This window comes from Nomascus leucogenys, chromosome X (assembly GCF_006542625.1).
Source record: "Nomascus leucogenys isolate Asia chromosome X, Asia_NLE_v1, whole genome shotgun sequence".
Lineage (NCBI taxonomy): Eukaryota > Metazoa > Chordata > Mammalia > Primates > Hylobatidae > Nomascus > Nomascus leucogenys.
In genome coordinates, this window is record NC_044406.1 from 81889785 (window position 1) to 81897112 (window position 7328).

A 7328-nucleotide genomic window follows, 5' to 3' on the forward strand; every position below is an offset into this window, starting at 1 on the left:
GTGGTAATATTCCTCTTGTTGTTTCAGATTGTATTTATTTTAATCTACTCTTTTTTTTCATTAGTCTAGCTAGTGATTTATCTATTTTATTCATTTTTCTCAAAAAACAGCTCCTGGATTCATTGATCTTTTAAAGGGTTTTTAGTGTCTCTATCTCCTTCAGTTAAGCTTTTATTTTGGCTATTTCTTGTCTTTTGTTAGCTTTGGGATTTGTTTGCTCTTAGTTCTTTAGTTATTTTTGCTATGATGTTAGGTTGTTAATTTGAAGTCTTTCAAACTTTTTTGATGTGAGGATTTAGTGCTATAAATTTCTCTGTTAACACTTCTTTAGCAGTGTCCCAAAGATTCTGCTGTGTTGTGTCTTTGTCCTCATTAGTTTCAAAGAATTTCTTGATTTCTTTTTAAATTTCATTATTTTTCCAAAAGTCCCTCAGGAGCATGTTATTTAATTTCAATGTATTTCTGTGGTTTTGAGGGAATTTCTTAGTCTTGATTTCTAATTTTATTACCCCCTGGTCTGTGAGACTGTTGGCTATGATTTCAGTTCCACTGCATTTGTTGAGGAGTGTTTTACTTCTGATTATGTCATTGATTATAGAGTAAGTGCCATGTGGCAACGAGAAGAATGTATATTTTGTTGTTTTTGGATGGAGAGTTCTATAGATATCTATCAGGTTCATTTGATTTAGTGCTGAGTTCAGATCCTGATTATTTGTGTTAATTTTCTGTCTCAATAATTCATCTAATACAGTCAGTGGTATGTTAAAGTCCCCCACTATTATTGTGTGGGAGCCTAAGTCTCTTTGAAGGTCTCTAACTTGCTTTATGAATCTGGTTTCTCCTATGTTGGCTTCATATACATTTAGGATTGTTAGATCTTCTTGTTGAATTGAACACTTTACCATTATGCAATATTCTTTTTGTCTTTTTAGATCTTTGTTGGTTTAAAGTCTATTTTGTCAGAAAGTAGAATCGCAACACCTGCTTTTTTCTGTTTTTTTTTTTTTTTATTTGCTTTGTAGGTATTTCTTCGTCCTTTTATTTTGAGCCTGAGTGTGTCATTGCATGTGAGATGGGTCTCTTAAAGATAGCACAGCAATTGTTCTTGCTTCTTTATCCAGTTTGCCATTCTGTGTCTTTTAATTGAGGTATTTAGCCCATTTACATTCAAAGTTATTGATATGTGTGGATTTTATTCTGTCATCATGGTGTTAGATAGTTATTTTGCAGACTTTATGTGGTCACTTTATATTGTTAATAATCTGTGTACTTCAGTGTGTTTTTGTAGTGGCTGGTAAGGGTTATTTTTTCCCATATTTATTGCTTCCTTCAGAAGCCCTTATAAGGCAGGTCTGGTGGTAACAAATTTACTCAGCATTTGTTTGTCTGAAAAGAATCATTTTTCTCTTTTATTTATGAAGCTTAGTTTGGCCAGATATAAAATTCTGGGTTGGAATTTTTTTTTTGTTTAAGAATGTTTAATATTGGCCCCCAATCTATTCTGGTTTGTAGAGTTTCTGCTGAGAAGTCCACTGTTAGACTGGTGGCTTTCCTTTTTAGGTGACCTGGCCTTTCTCTCTCCTGCTTTTAGCCTTTTTTTTCTTTCATTTCGGCCTTGGAGTACCTGATAATTATGTATCTTGAATATGATCTCATGGAGTATCTTACTGGGGTTCTCTGCAATTTCTGAATTTTAATGTTGGCCTCTATAGCTAGTTTGGGGAAGTTCTCATGGATGATATGCTGAAATACGTTTTCCAAGTTGGTTTCATTCTCCCTTCTTTCCAAGTTGGTTTCATATTATGACTTTGAATAATCTTTCTACCTCTCTTTCTCCACCTCCTCTTTAAGGCCAATAACTCTTACATTTGCATTTTGAGGCTATTTTCTAGACCTTGGAAACATGCTTCCATGCTTTTTTTTTTTCCTTTTTTTTTTTTTCTGACTGTGTATTTTCAAATAGCCTGTCTTCAAGCTCACTAATTGTTTTTTCTAATTTATTAATTCTGCTACTAAGAGGTTCTGATGCATTTTTCAGTATGACAGTTGCAATTTTTAAGTAAAAAAATTCTGCTTGGTTTTTAGAAGTTATTTTAGTCTCTTAGTTAAAGTTATCTGATAGAATTTGGAATTCTTTCTCTATGTTCTATTCGATTTATTTGAATTTCCTCAACATAGTTTTATTTTGTTTTCTGTCTGAAAGGTCACACATCTCTGTCTCTCCAGGACTGATCTTTTGTGCCTTATTTAGTTCATTTGGTGAGGCCATATTTTCCTGGATGATGTTGAAGCCTGTAGGTGTTCATCAATGTCCAGGAATTGAAGAGTTAGGTATTTATTGTAGTCTTTATAATCTGGGCTTCTTTATGCCAGTCATTTTTGGGAAGGCTCTCCAAGTATTTGAAGGGGCTTGGGCCCCAAGCTCAACAATACTGTGGTTTCTGCAGACGTGTAGAGGAACAGCCTTCATGACTTTGTATAAGATACAGAAGAATTCTCTGCATTACCAGGCGGAGACTCTTATCCTTTATCATTACTTTCTCCCAAAAATATGGAGTCTTTCTCTTTGCTGACCTACCTGAAAATGGGGGTGTGGTGATGCGAGCATGCTTTTGGCCACCACCCTGGGATTTTGCTGGGTCAGATCTGAAGCCATCACAACACTGGGCCTTGCCTAAGGATGTTTCCTTCAGGCTGTCAAGTTTCCCGAGGCCCTGGGCATGTCCAGAGATGCTGCCGTGGAGTCAAAATACTTAACAATTTACCTCATGTTCTAGTCTACTTCATCTAAGCTGGCACACAAATCACAATACAAAGTCCTTCCGACTCCTTCTTCCAATTACCACAGGCAAAGGTGCCTCTCCCTGTGGCCACCACCAACACTGGTCCTCGGGGGGTTCTGCCAGGCCACCACAGATGTTCACTTAAAGCTCAAGTGCTGTTTTGATGCCTTATGGTACATGCTGCCAGGCCTGGGACTCACCTTTCAGGGCAGTGGGCTCCCCTTTGGCCTAAAGCAGGTCAAGAAATGCCATCCTAGAGTCAAGTCCTAGAATTGGACACCCCAGGAGCATTCTTGCTGCTCTGCCCCACTGTGGTTGAGCTGTTACCTGATTTTTGTTTTTCATGATGGTGCTTTTTTTGTGTGCAGATAGTTGCTAAAAGTTGGTGTTCCATCGGGGGGATGAACGATGAAGGCTTCTCTTCCACTATTTTGCTCCAGCCTGTCTAGCTGATTATTTTTAATTTCACAAATAACTTTTAACAAATAAATAGGACTACTATAAGCTCACACGCAAATCCCTGCTGTAGGTTTATTAGTGTTTCTTACACAGAAGATTAAAACTTGATTTTATTGGTTTTGTTTTGATTTCAATTTTGCAAACAGGCAGTATTTCTATTTATAAGTTCAAAAACCAAATTATGTAAAAGAGTGGCCACATAAAGAAGTCTTGCTTTCACTGTGTTCCTATCCATTCTCCCCACGTTATAGCTCAGGTGTTGGCAAAATATTTCTACAAAGGGCAAGAAGTAAATATATTAGGCTTTCAGGTCATATGTTCTCTATTGTGGTTATTCAGTTTTGCTGTTGTAGTGAAAAAGCAGCCATAGACAATACAAAATCAAATGGATATGGCTGTGTTCCAATCAAACTTTATAAAAACAGGCATTACAGTCAAGAATGTGGAAAAATAAAAAAGAAAACAAGCAACAGGCCTGCTGGCCATAGTTTTCTATCTTTGATGTTGGTAATAGATTTTATTAGTTTATGTCTTATTTCAGGCTGTTATAGTAAATTACTATAGACTGAGTGGCTTAAACAACAAATATTTATTTCTCATAGTTCTGGAGGCTGAAATTTCAAGATCAGAGTGCCAGCATAATTGGGTTCTGATGAGGGCCCTCTTCCAGGTGGTGGGCAGCTGACTTTTCTTTCTACCATATCCTCCCATGAGGAAAAGAGAGCCAGATATTTCTCTGGTCTCCTATAAAGGCACTAATCCCATTTATAAGGACTCTACCCTCATGATCTAATTACCTCCCAAAGGCCCCATTTGCAGTTACCATCTAGGATTAGATCTCAACATACGATTTTTTGGAAGACACAAACATTCAGTACATAAAAGTTTATTTATATGCAAATACAAGCATGTGACTATACATTCTCATGCCACATTTTTTATTCAAAAATTAAGATATACCACTGTTCTATACCCTTAAATAGTATATATTGTATTGCATATTTTGGATATCTTTCTATACAATACATAGAGAGCATTCTCTTTTTTTTTCAGTCTGTATTCTATTCCATTATATGAATATAAAACAGTTGATTTAACCAATCTTGTGTTGATAGATTTTTAAATTTTTCTAATACTTTACAATGAAAAACAACACCTGATGGAAACCTTGGAAATACATTATTCATATGTGTGTAGGTGTATCTGATGGACAGAATTCTGAACTTGAGATTCCTGAATCAAGGGGTAAACACATTTGCAATTTTGGAAGCTATTGCTAGATTAAACTTTATGGAGTTTTACCATTTTCACTTTCAGTACAATATATGAAAGTACCTGTTTCTAATTTATAGAATATAACCATGAATTAATGTGTCATCTTTGTGCAGAGGCTATGGTAATCTTCTCTAAATTATTCCAATTAGAGTATGCTGCTGAAGTGAGCACCATGAAGTAATTTTTAATTTAATAATGGATGAATGCTTTTGAGTGGCATGCAGCCAAAGACTGCACATACTATAAAACTCCTTTTTTCCATTAAATCTGGAGCAGACCCAGAGAAATGGTTTTGCTGGAGAGCTGCAGCCTTTTTTTTTTTTTTTTTCAGAGTGTTAATTGGAGGGGAGCCACTTCACCTTAAGTTCCAGCAACACATGTATCTGTGCACTATCTAACTGGGACACATGTGGTCAGAGGGTTGGAAAAAGTTCATGAAGGTCTAATATTTGAGCAATTGTGCACAAAGATGGAGTTCTCTGCTGATTGTATATCAGCCTTAACCTAAGAAAGTGGCTTGTCCACTATGAACCAACATGGACTGTGGTAAAATTCAGCAAAGGACAAGCAACGATGCAGAGCTAATTGATAAAAGAGAAAAATTTGATGGAACAAAAATAATAATAATAATACAACGTTTATTTAGCAAATTTACATGAGCTAAGCATTTTATCAAAGTGTGTGTTTGTGTGTGTGTATAGTGTATACAGATGCTCCTTAACTTATGATGAGGTTACATCCAAATAAATCAATTGTAAATTGAAAATATCTTAAGTCAAAAATGTATTTGATAGACCTAACTTACCGAAAATCATAGCTTAGCTTAGTCTGTGAAATAGCTAGGCTTTGTGTCTCCACTCAAATCTCATCTTGAATTGTAATCCCCATGATCCCCAGGTATCATGGGAGAGACCAGGTGAAAGTAATTGAATCATGGGGGCAGTTTCCCCCATGCTGTTCTCATGATAGTGAGTGAGTTCTCATGAAAGCCGATGGTTTAATAAGGGACTCTTTTCCCATTCACTCAGCACTGTTCCTTCCTGCAGCCTTGTGAAGAAGGTGCCTTGTTTCCTCTTCACCTTCCGCTGTGATTGTAAATTTCCTGAGGCCTCCTTAGCCATGCTGAACTGTGAGTCAATTAAACCTTTTTCCTTTATAAATTACCGAATCTTGGGCAGTTCTTTATAACAGTATGAAAAGGGACTAATACAGTCTCCTTACTTGTATTTTGTTCAGAATATTTACATTAGCCTATAGTTGAGCTACATCATATAACACAAAGGGTATTTTATAATGAAGTATTGGATATATCAGGTAATTTATTGAATGCTGTACTGAAAATAAAAAGCAGAATAGTTTTATACTGTTGTAAAGTTGAAAATCACAAATGGAGCTACCGTAAGTCAAGCACTATCTGTATATATATTCCCTCACTGAAATTCTCACAAGAAACCTACGAAGTAGTTGCTGTTATTATACTCACTTTAAGGATTACTAAACCAAGCCCATTTGGCCCATGCTATGTAACATGCAGATAACACAATGCAAAACAGAACAGAGCCTTAGATTTTCAGAGGTATCTATCCATTTTTAATTCATGGGGTTTCATGAGGAAAACAGAGGGTTTTTTTTTTCTTTCTTGTTTTTTTTTCCAAAATGAGGTCTTTGGTGCCTCCTCTGTTTTTCCCAAGGAGTCCCAGGCTACCAGAAGTTATCTCGGGGCCTCTCATATTTGCATTAAGAGTGGCAAGACAAAATGGAGAAAAATAATTTAGTCGACTGGGAAGAAAACAAACCTTTTTCCAGAAAAACAGAATAAAAAAAGAGAAAAACATAAAGGCCTTTTAAATATACGTATAGCTTGTTTATCCACTTTTAATTAAGTTGATTTTAACCACAGTACTCTTTTAAAAAATTCTTTTAAATCTCTTATTACTAGCCAAGACAGCTGATATTTTTGGCTTTTGATTTCTACGACAGGTAACTTTCCACATAAATTAATAAGTTTTAACTAAGGTTATAACTTAACCATGGATGCATAAGGTGTCTCAAAGTGATGGTAAGCAGTTCTGTTTTTTTTCTTTCTTTCTTTTTTTACAAGATTTAGAATCTCCCCAAGGGTAGTTTAGAGAAAGGAAAATCCAAGGCAGCAAATCAGAAGCTATCCATGGGAGAAAGCAAACCCTTAATAAACGACAAAGTTACACAAATAACCAACCAGAAAGGAATTATTCCAGAAGCCAAGAATTAAATGCAGGCCACCATTGTCAAAAGACAAAGCCTTAGCAACTGACCTATATACCATTTAGCAGTTTCTACTGCTTTTCCCAGAAAAAGTCTAGAGCAACGAGTTTCAAGCTTGCAAAAGCTCTTTACTGCTCAAAATAATTTTTAAGGCTAACTCTGACATGAACCCCAAATTTTCTGTCCTCTGCGTGGTAGGAACCAAGAAAAAGTATTCTCGCATGGTCACAAGATTAAGCTCTTAAGGACACAAAACAAGACAGATAAATTTAATCCCATATTGGTTTCAGGGACCCATAGCAAAGGTTGTAACTGACCAGCCTGCTGAGCTGGCTTGTAAAGCAGGCTTATAGGGGTCCTAAACCCAAGTTCTATACTGTGATACCCCTCTCTCCATTACAGAACAACACAGAAATTCAAATTCTTAGCACAAAGTACACCAGATTTGCTACAGCCTAAGATTAGTATCATATATCCTTTTTTTCTACTAATTAAACCCTTGCAGAGAAGACAAACCGTGATGTTTCCCATTTACACACGTGCATGCACGTGCACACATACACACAT

At 36.1% G+C, this 7328-nt stretch overlaps 1 non-coding gene across 1 annotated transcript; it reads right to left on the minus strand.

Annotated features, from left to right (window-relative positions):
* Positions 1 to 4584: 4584 nt before the first annotated feature.
* LOC115833413 lies at positions 4585 to 4687 on the minus strand. Its single transcript, XR_004028847.1, has one exon. It is a non-coding gene; the product is annotated as a U6 spliceosomal RNA (small nuclear RNA).
* Between the last annotated feature and the right edge of the window lie 2641 nt (positions 4688 to 7328).